Below are 7,594 nucleotides of genomic sequence, written 5' to 3' on the forward strand. Positions count from 1 at the left end.
CCCTTCGTTCTGTTAATGTGGAGTCTTGAATTTATGGTTTTCTGTATGTTGGAGCGCCCTTAATTCCAGGTCCATTTCCCACTTGATGATCTTGTAAAAAGGGAAAATGTGCTGTGGATTCAGATTGCTATTTATGGTGGGCTTCTTGTGACTATTTGTCACAGGCAGTAGTTTGTAAACTTTGTTGTTTGTAGTGTCTTTGTCTGGCTTTCATGAGCTGGTAATGCTGGTACCACAGAGAGAGTGTTCTGCTAGTTCTCCTGATGGTCATTCCTTGGAAATGTTTGAGGAGATTTGCAGTCCTTTCTCTGTCAGTGTCTGTTTGAATCCAGTGAACTCATCTGGCACACAATTTTTGTTTGTTGGATTTTTTTCTTTTATTCCTCTTTCATTCTGGTTTGTGGTTGTAGATCCATTTGGGGCTTTTTGTTTTGTTTTTGTTTTTCTGAATGCTGGAGTCTAAATTGTTTATTTTTTAATTTTTATATATTTTTTTACATTCATACTCATCTTTTGGTGTGAGTTTGTGGTCCCTGATTATCCATTGTTGCCTCTTACTTGATTCCTAGTCAGTTATGCTCTCCTTTTGCCTTTTCACCTCTCATTTTAGTTGCACTTTTCTTTATTCTGTATTTAGGTCATTGGCTGTCAATGTTGTTGATCTTTTCTGACAAACTCTTCCTGTGGTTGATACGTTCCTATTTTTACTGTACTATAATTGGTTCATTTCAGTTTTCTGTTTCAATATCTACCGTTCTGCTAATTTTGAGCTCATGTGACCCTTTTCCTGATTGTTAGAGATATAGGAAAGTGATTTGTGCTACACCATGACCATACCACAGAATTATCTGTTAGACTCTGTGCTCAGTACATTGTGTGCCATGTTGTGTGTCCATGGAGAAATGAAGTCCTGATGACTCCTTCTCAGCCATCTTTCTGACTTTGTCTGATTGACTTGATGCTTCTATATTAGAATTCTTCAGTATATTCTTCCAAATGTAGTAAGTGCAATGGTTTTACTCTTATTTGGTATCTTTCAGCTCTATCTTCACATGACACCCAGAGTTTCCTGCTAAAGCAGAGCATACAAGGTTCTTTCCAGAGTGGATCAATGCACAGATACAAACATAGTGCTGTTGAGATTTTACACTTACATAGAGACTGGGACAATGATGGGGAGAGTGACAGGCGTCAAAGATTTCAGAGAAGACAAATCCAAACCAAGTCATCTGCCTTTCATGAGAATCTCACTGCCCCAAATGGTGAAGGATATAAATGTCTGTGGAAATCCTCCCTTTTGAAGTCAACTGTTTCTGCAGAGCAGTGTGTTTCTGTCAGCACAAGCTCCGATCAGATATTCCATCATAGCGATTTGTGGACAGACCATTTGACACATCTGGAAAGTAACCTAGTCCATGCTGAGAAAAATGATTTGAGCCATTTGGAAGATAGGACTGGCCTGACCTTAAATCAGAGATTCAGAAATGAAAAACAAAGTGCTCAGTGGGATCCATTCGACAGGGGCTTCACTGAGGAGTTGACCCTACAGTCTGACCAAAGGCTTCTCACTGGAGACAGAATTGCTCAGTGCACTGAATCTGAGAAAACACTAAACCAGAGCTCCCATGCTCACAGATGTGTCAGGACTAGGTTTGTGGAGAACCATTATGAATGTGATAAATGTGGGGAAGGCTTTCATCCAAGCTCTAACCTCAGTATAGTCCCTTCAGGAGACAGTCCTCACAAGGATAATGAATGTGGGAAAGCTCGTAACCAGTCCTCCAGTGTTGGTGATCATCAGAGAATTCATGAGGGAAAAAGCCCATTCACATCTAATAAACCAGGAACTGTGTTTAGTCAGTCATCAAGACCAAATAGAAACAAGACAATTCCTAGGGGCGAGAAAACTTGTATTTTTAAGGAATGTTGTAAATCCTTTGACTGCCACTCGACATTATCTCATTTCCCGCCAATGCATATTGGAGAGAAAATATGCAAAATATGTAAATGCAAGGAATGTGGTAAACCTTTTAAGGACCCTTCATCAGTAAAGGGACAGAAGCCAATCCATACTGGAGTGAAACAGTATAAATGGGCAAAAGGTGTGAAAGCGTCTACATTGCCCTCCACCCTTCCTGGAAGTCACCAAACTCATACTGGAGAGAAACGTTACCAATGTGAAGTATGCGGCAAGACCTTTAAGTGGCATTGCGACCTTACTCAGCATCACCGAACTCATACTGGAGAGAAACCTTACCAATGTCACGTATGTGGCAAGGCCTTTAAGTGGCGTTCAGACGTTACTCGACATCACCGAGTTCATACTGGAGAGAAACCTTACAAATGTCAAGAATGTGGCAAGGCCTTTCACCGGAGCTCAGGGCTTAGCCAACATCACAGAATTCATACTGGAAAGAAACCTTACAAATGTCAGGAATGTGGCAAGGCCTTTATGTGGCCTTCTGAGCTAACTCAACATCACCGAGTTCATACTGGAGAGAAACCATACCAATGTCAAGAATGTGGCAAGGCCTTTATGCGCCCTGCAGACCTTACTCAACATCATAGACTTCATACAGGACAGAAACCTTACCAATGTCGTGAATGTGGCAAGACCTTTAACCAGAGCTCAGTGCTTACCCAGCATTACAGAATTCATAGTGGAGAGAAACCTTACCAATGTCAAGAATGTGACAAGGCCTTTAAGCAGAGCTCAGGGCTTCTTCAGCATCACCGAGTTCATACTGGAGAGAAACCTTACAAATGTAAACAGTGTGGCAAGGCCTTTAAGATGCCCTCAGATATTATTAAACATCACCGAATTCACACTGGAGAGAAGCCTTACAAATGTAATGACTGTGGAAAGGCCTTCATGTGGGTCACATCCCTTACTAAACATCACCGAATTCACACTGGAGAGAAGCCTTACCAATGTAACAAATGTGGCAAGGCCTTTCATGACAGCTCAAGACTTACTGCACATCACCGAATTCATACTGGAGAGAAACCTTATGAATGTGAAGAATGTGGCAAGACCTTTATGTGGCCCTCAAACCTTACTCGACATCGCCAAATTCATAAGTGGAGAGTAATCTACAGACATAATGTATGTGTGAAAACATCTATGGCCTTTTCTTCATTTACTTCATGTCAGAGATTTTATATAGGAGAGTAACTGTACACATAGAATGTGTCCGACCTCTTACTGGAACTCCCAACTTACTTCAAGTCATAGTTACATGTAGCAGAAGAACTGTAAAATGTAAAGAAAGTGGACAAGACACACCTTTTCTGGAATTCAGTATTTACTGAATATCACAAAATGCTTTCTAGATTCAAACCCTTGGAACTAATGAATGTGGAAAGACCTTCATTTTAATACACACTGGAGCAAACACCAGAGAGTGCATTAAATAAAGTAAATTTAAAGACATAAATATTTAGATGACTTTCTAATTGAACTCAAATGCCAATAAATGTAACAAATGAAGGAACTCAATTCAGACATTACTCTGAACATAGTTATTACAAGGAAAAATCAAACACTTAAAAAAAACACTTAGAAAAAACCACTTAAACAGAATATACTATTCTGTTTCAACAGATTTAGTAGATAGGCTTTTACGTGTGTTTAATTTCAATATATTTTTTAACATTTTTTACATTGACCTTATTTGAGATTTGTGACAAACAATTTTATTTTACTCTGAAATCTCTACCAAGAATCCCTTTATCCCTACTGAGTCTGGAAGACCATGTGGCTGATTGTTGCTCCATCAAAGATACTAGGTGCCCTGCTACATTAAGTGGGACACACACATGCCTAATTTTCTATGGAAGATGTAGGACCATATAATATACAACATACGAGGAAAATCACCGTGGAGATGCTTATGGTTACAACATTGATGTATGTTACCATGAAGTAGGTGTTCAGAACACATACTGCTCCATGTTTTAAAGTAAAGAACTTCCTCAATATTAGAAATAGAGGGTTTTGGGGCGCCTGGGTGGCTCAGTGGGTTAAAGCCTCTGCTTTCGGCTCGGGTCATAGTCCCAGGGTCTCGGGATCAAGCCCCGCATCGGGCTCTCTGCTCAGCGGGGAGCCTGCTTCCTCCTCTCTCTCTGCCTGCTTCTCTGCCTACTTGTGATCTCTGTCTGTCAAATAAATAAATAAAAATCTTAAAAAAAAATAAAAAAAAAGAAATAGAAGGTTTTACTAATTGTTCTTTAAGAAAAAGGAGGTGGCAGGCAGTACACTACCGGTGCGTCTTTGTAAGCATAATCGTTAGAGAGTATGACTTGATGTGGTTAAATGAGGATATCCTGACAGATGACTGAAGGAGGGTAGCTAACTCTTCCCTACAGTGCCATACCACTGAACATACACATTTCTTAGGAATGTACCTCAGTCCTGAAATTTTTGGAAATAGGTACTCCACATCCTTCAGACAACACTCGAACGGTTTTGCACACGTGTATTCTGTATTTCGAACAGTGACGATAGACTGGATTTGAAATGCATAACTTAGTGTATGTGTAAACTTAATATATTTTCATTAATAAAACCTAGTGGTTTTTCATGTATTGATATGGGTGTGTCATGAATGAGGTGTTATCATACCTACAGTGTTAGTCTATGTCATTGAGGGTTGCAGGTAAATGATGGAATCAATCACCTGTTTGGTACTGGAGTAAAACAGTTTACTTAGGAATCCATTTTCCCAGGGCTCTGAAGGTTTAAGGGATATGATTGTTTTTCCCCTAGTCTATGCTATAATTTTCTCCTCTTTGTGAATATGATGATAGTACTGTGGGTGTATTACTGAGGCACGTAGCATAGAGGTATTGCTGGTGTTTGAGCTCACTTACTCCATGATGCTGCTACTTGGCATTGATTTTGTGTAGCCAGCAGGTTTGCAGGGGCCTTGCACTGACAGGAACCCTTCTCACGAGTGCATTCCCCAGTCAGCACGCTGCAGAGTGACAAGTTAGTGGAACATCTCATATGAGATCTGCACTCCATTCTTGTGAGCCAGCATCTCTATTTCTTTCCTTTTTCTTTTTTTAAGACTTTTTTTAAAGATTTTATTTATTTATTTGACAGAGATCACAGGTAGGCAGAGAGGGAGGCAGAGAGAGAGAGGAAGGGAAGCAGGCTCCCTGCTGAGCAGAGAGCCTGATGCAGGGCTCCATTCCAGGACCCTGGGATCATTACTTGAGCTGCAGGCAGAGACTTTAACCCACTGAACAACCCAGGCACCCCCATCTCTATTTCTTGCAATGCCTTCCCTCCCATGACCCATAGAGAAGACTCCCCCTCCCCCAGGCCTTCCCTAAAACTGTTTTAGTTGGAATGGCATATTCTGGACATAGACTTGGGACTCTATAGCACTGCACCATGACCCCAAATGAAACATGTGCCCCATGTGCTACACTGAGTGGTATTTTGATGTGTCTATGAGGTACACATGCGCATATGACCATGCTATGTGTGAAATAGATACCCCCTTAGAAAGAGAAATCTATTCCAATAGGAGTCATGTGGTAGCTCAGGGAAGAGACAGAAAATATTCAAGATAAAGAATTAGCATGTAGAGGAGGAGAAGTGTCCCAAGTTTCCCAAGTGACTCCCTGGATGTAGACGTTATCTCCAGAACTCCAGTTGTATTCGCCCTCATTTTTCTTTCCAGCTACCTAGGCACCACAACCATTCTTTCTTGCCTGTGCTATGGAGAGAGTGTCCTCAGAAAATGCTTCTTTGAGATTAGACAGATGGAAATCCGATGGGTATTAGTTCCAACATGAATGATGTGGGATGTGAATCTAAGTAAAACTTGAGGAAGGCACCATCCTTTGAGAGAAAGACAAGACCTATTGAAGGGAAATGTGAGGAACTCTTTCCCATGTGGGGACAGACCCGGAGGTGGCTCCCTTTAGTCACTGCAAAGGCACAGGCAGCTCTTGCTGGTGTCGTCTGATGAATACATGTCATGGGGAAAGGAAATGGCAAATGTGGGTTTTTCAGGAGTGGGGCGATCCTGCTTTACCCTTATGATTTGATCGACCTCCTGTGTCTTCCTGAGGACTAATGCTGTTGGATGTCAGTGATTACTGTACTTCCCCTGCCTAGATCCATGACAGGGATGGAGGAGGGCGTTGGATGATGCAATCATGTGGGCAGCTTTAAGATGTCACATGGTAGAATAGATGTTTGAGATGAATAAGACTTCTGGACAGTGGAATAGGCCAGATCAGCAAGGCATGTGCTGTGGTTGCTCCTTCATTTCCTATGTAGATCACCTGAGTCAAGGTCAGATCCAGTGTGGTTGGGTAATCCTTCAGGGAAGCTGCTTCACTGCTGTGCGGTACCTTCCTCCCTTCCCTCAGCGTGGTAGTAAGTGTAGTTCTAGGCTCTGCCTCTTTACAAGGCACAGATTTGTTAGAGAATCAGTTCAGCAGTGAGAGGCAGTGAGAATATCTGCCTGAAAACAGTCCTGCCCAAGTGTTGCAAGTTGGGATACAGATCAGAAGCACTGATTTCCATTGCTGGCCAAAAAACAACTTCAGGTACACAAACAGAAGCAGAAACACACACCCTCTCAGAGTCTGTGACTTATAACCAGAAGAGGACTAGTCCTCAACAAAATGAGGTTACGATACAATTCAAATAACAGATTTCTTCGGTTTCATCACATGCCATGTTATTTTCCATGAGATCTTCCCAGTCAGATGACTTGTTTCTCTACATTGCAAACTGAAAGCACTATATTCAAGAAGTATTTCACTTTTTCCTTCCCCTTCTCTCTCTGCCTGCCTCCCTGCCTACTTGTAATCTCTCCCTGTCAAATAAATAAATAAATAAATAAATAAATAAATAAATAAATAAAATCTTTTTAAAAAGCAGATTTTATTTGACAGGGAACACAAGCAGTGGGAGAGGGAACCGTAGGTTTGCCACCAAGCAGGAAGCCCAATGTGGGGCTTGATCCCAGGACCCTGGGATAATGACCTGAGCTGAAGGCAGATGCTCAATGACTGCGCCACCCAGGTGCCCCCATAGAACAGCCTAAGGGTGTTTGGATAGGGAGTGGGTGGGAAGGGTGGATGCAATGCGTGATGGGTTAAGTAGCACACCGTGATGACCTGAGTGTTGTATATAAGTGGAGAATAGAAATTCTCCTGCTGAAACTAATACTATGTGCAAATGAAGTGGAATCTAAAGAAAACTTGGAGCTACAAAAAAGTAACTTAAGGACAGAAAATTGTTACCTGGTGAAAAGATGAGACATAGAAACAAAACACTCACTTCTAGACCAGAAGGCTGACTTACAGCCTGCATAGTTGGAGAATGATCTAGCAAGTGCTGATAAGTGCTGGTTGCTACATTCTTAAAGGCTCTCATGACTCTGTCCATCCACCAATAAGCAATATGGAACTTGACGGGGTTTGGAATATAGGTGAGGTTCAGTGGGGTGGAATCCAGAGCTGATGACCAAGAAGGAATTCTTGAGATGTCTTTGCTGTAAATCGGTGGTTTCTTAAATCACCGGGACAGGACCCCTAGGCAGAAAGAGCTGCTCATTTTCCTGAT

At 41.7% G+C, this 7,594-nt stretch overlaps 1 pseudogene; it reads left to right on the forward strand.

Moving 5' to 3' along the window:
- LOC111140171 overlaps positions 1–3,402 on the forward strand; it is a 50,305-nt pseudogene extending 46,903 nt beyond the window's left edge.
- The last annotated feature ends 4,192 nt before the right edge of the window (positions 3,403–7,594 follow it).

Source organism: Enhydra lutris, unplaced genomic scaffold, assembly GCF_002288905.1.
Source record: "Enhydra lutris kenyoni isolate GAN:26980312 unplaced genomic scaffold, ASM228890v2 scaffoldscaffold211, whole genome shotgun sequence".
NCBI classification, from domain to species: Eukaryota; Metazoa; Chordata; class Mammalia; order Carnivora; family Mustelidae; genus Enhydra; species Enhydra lutris.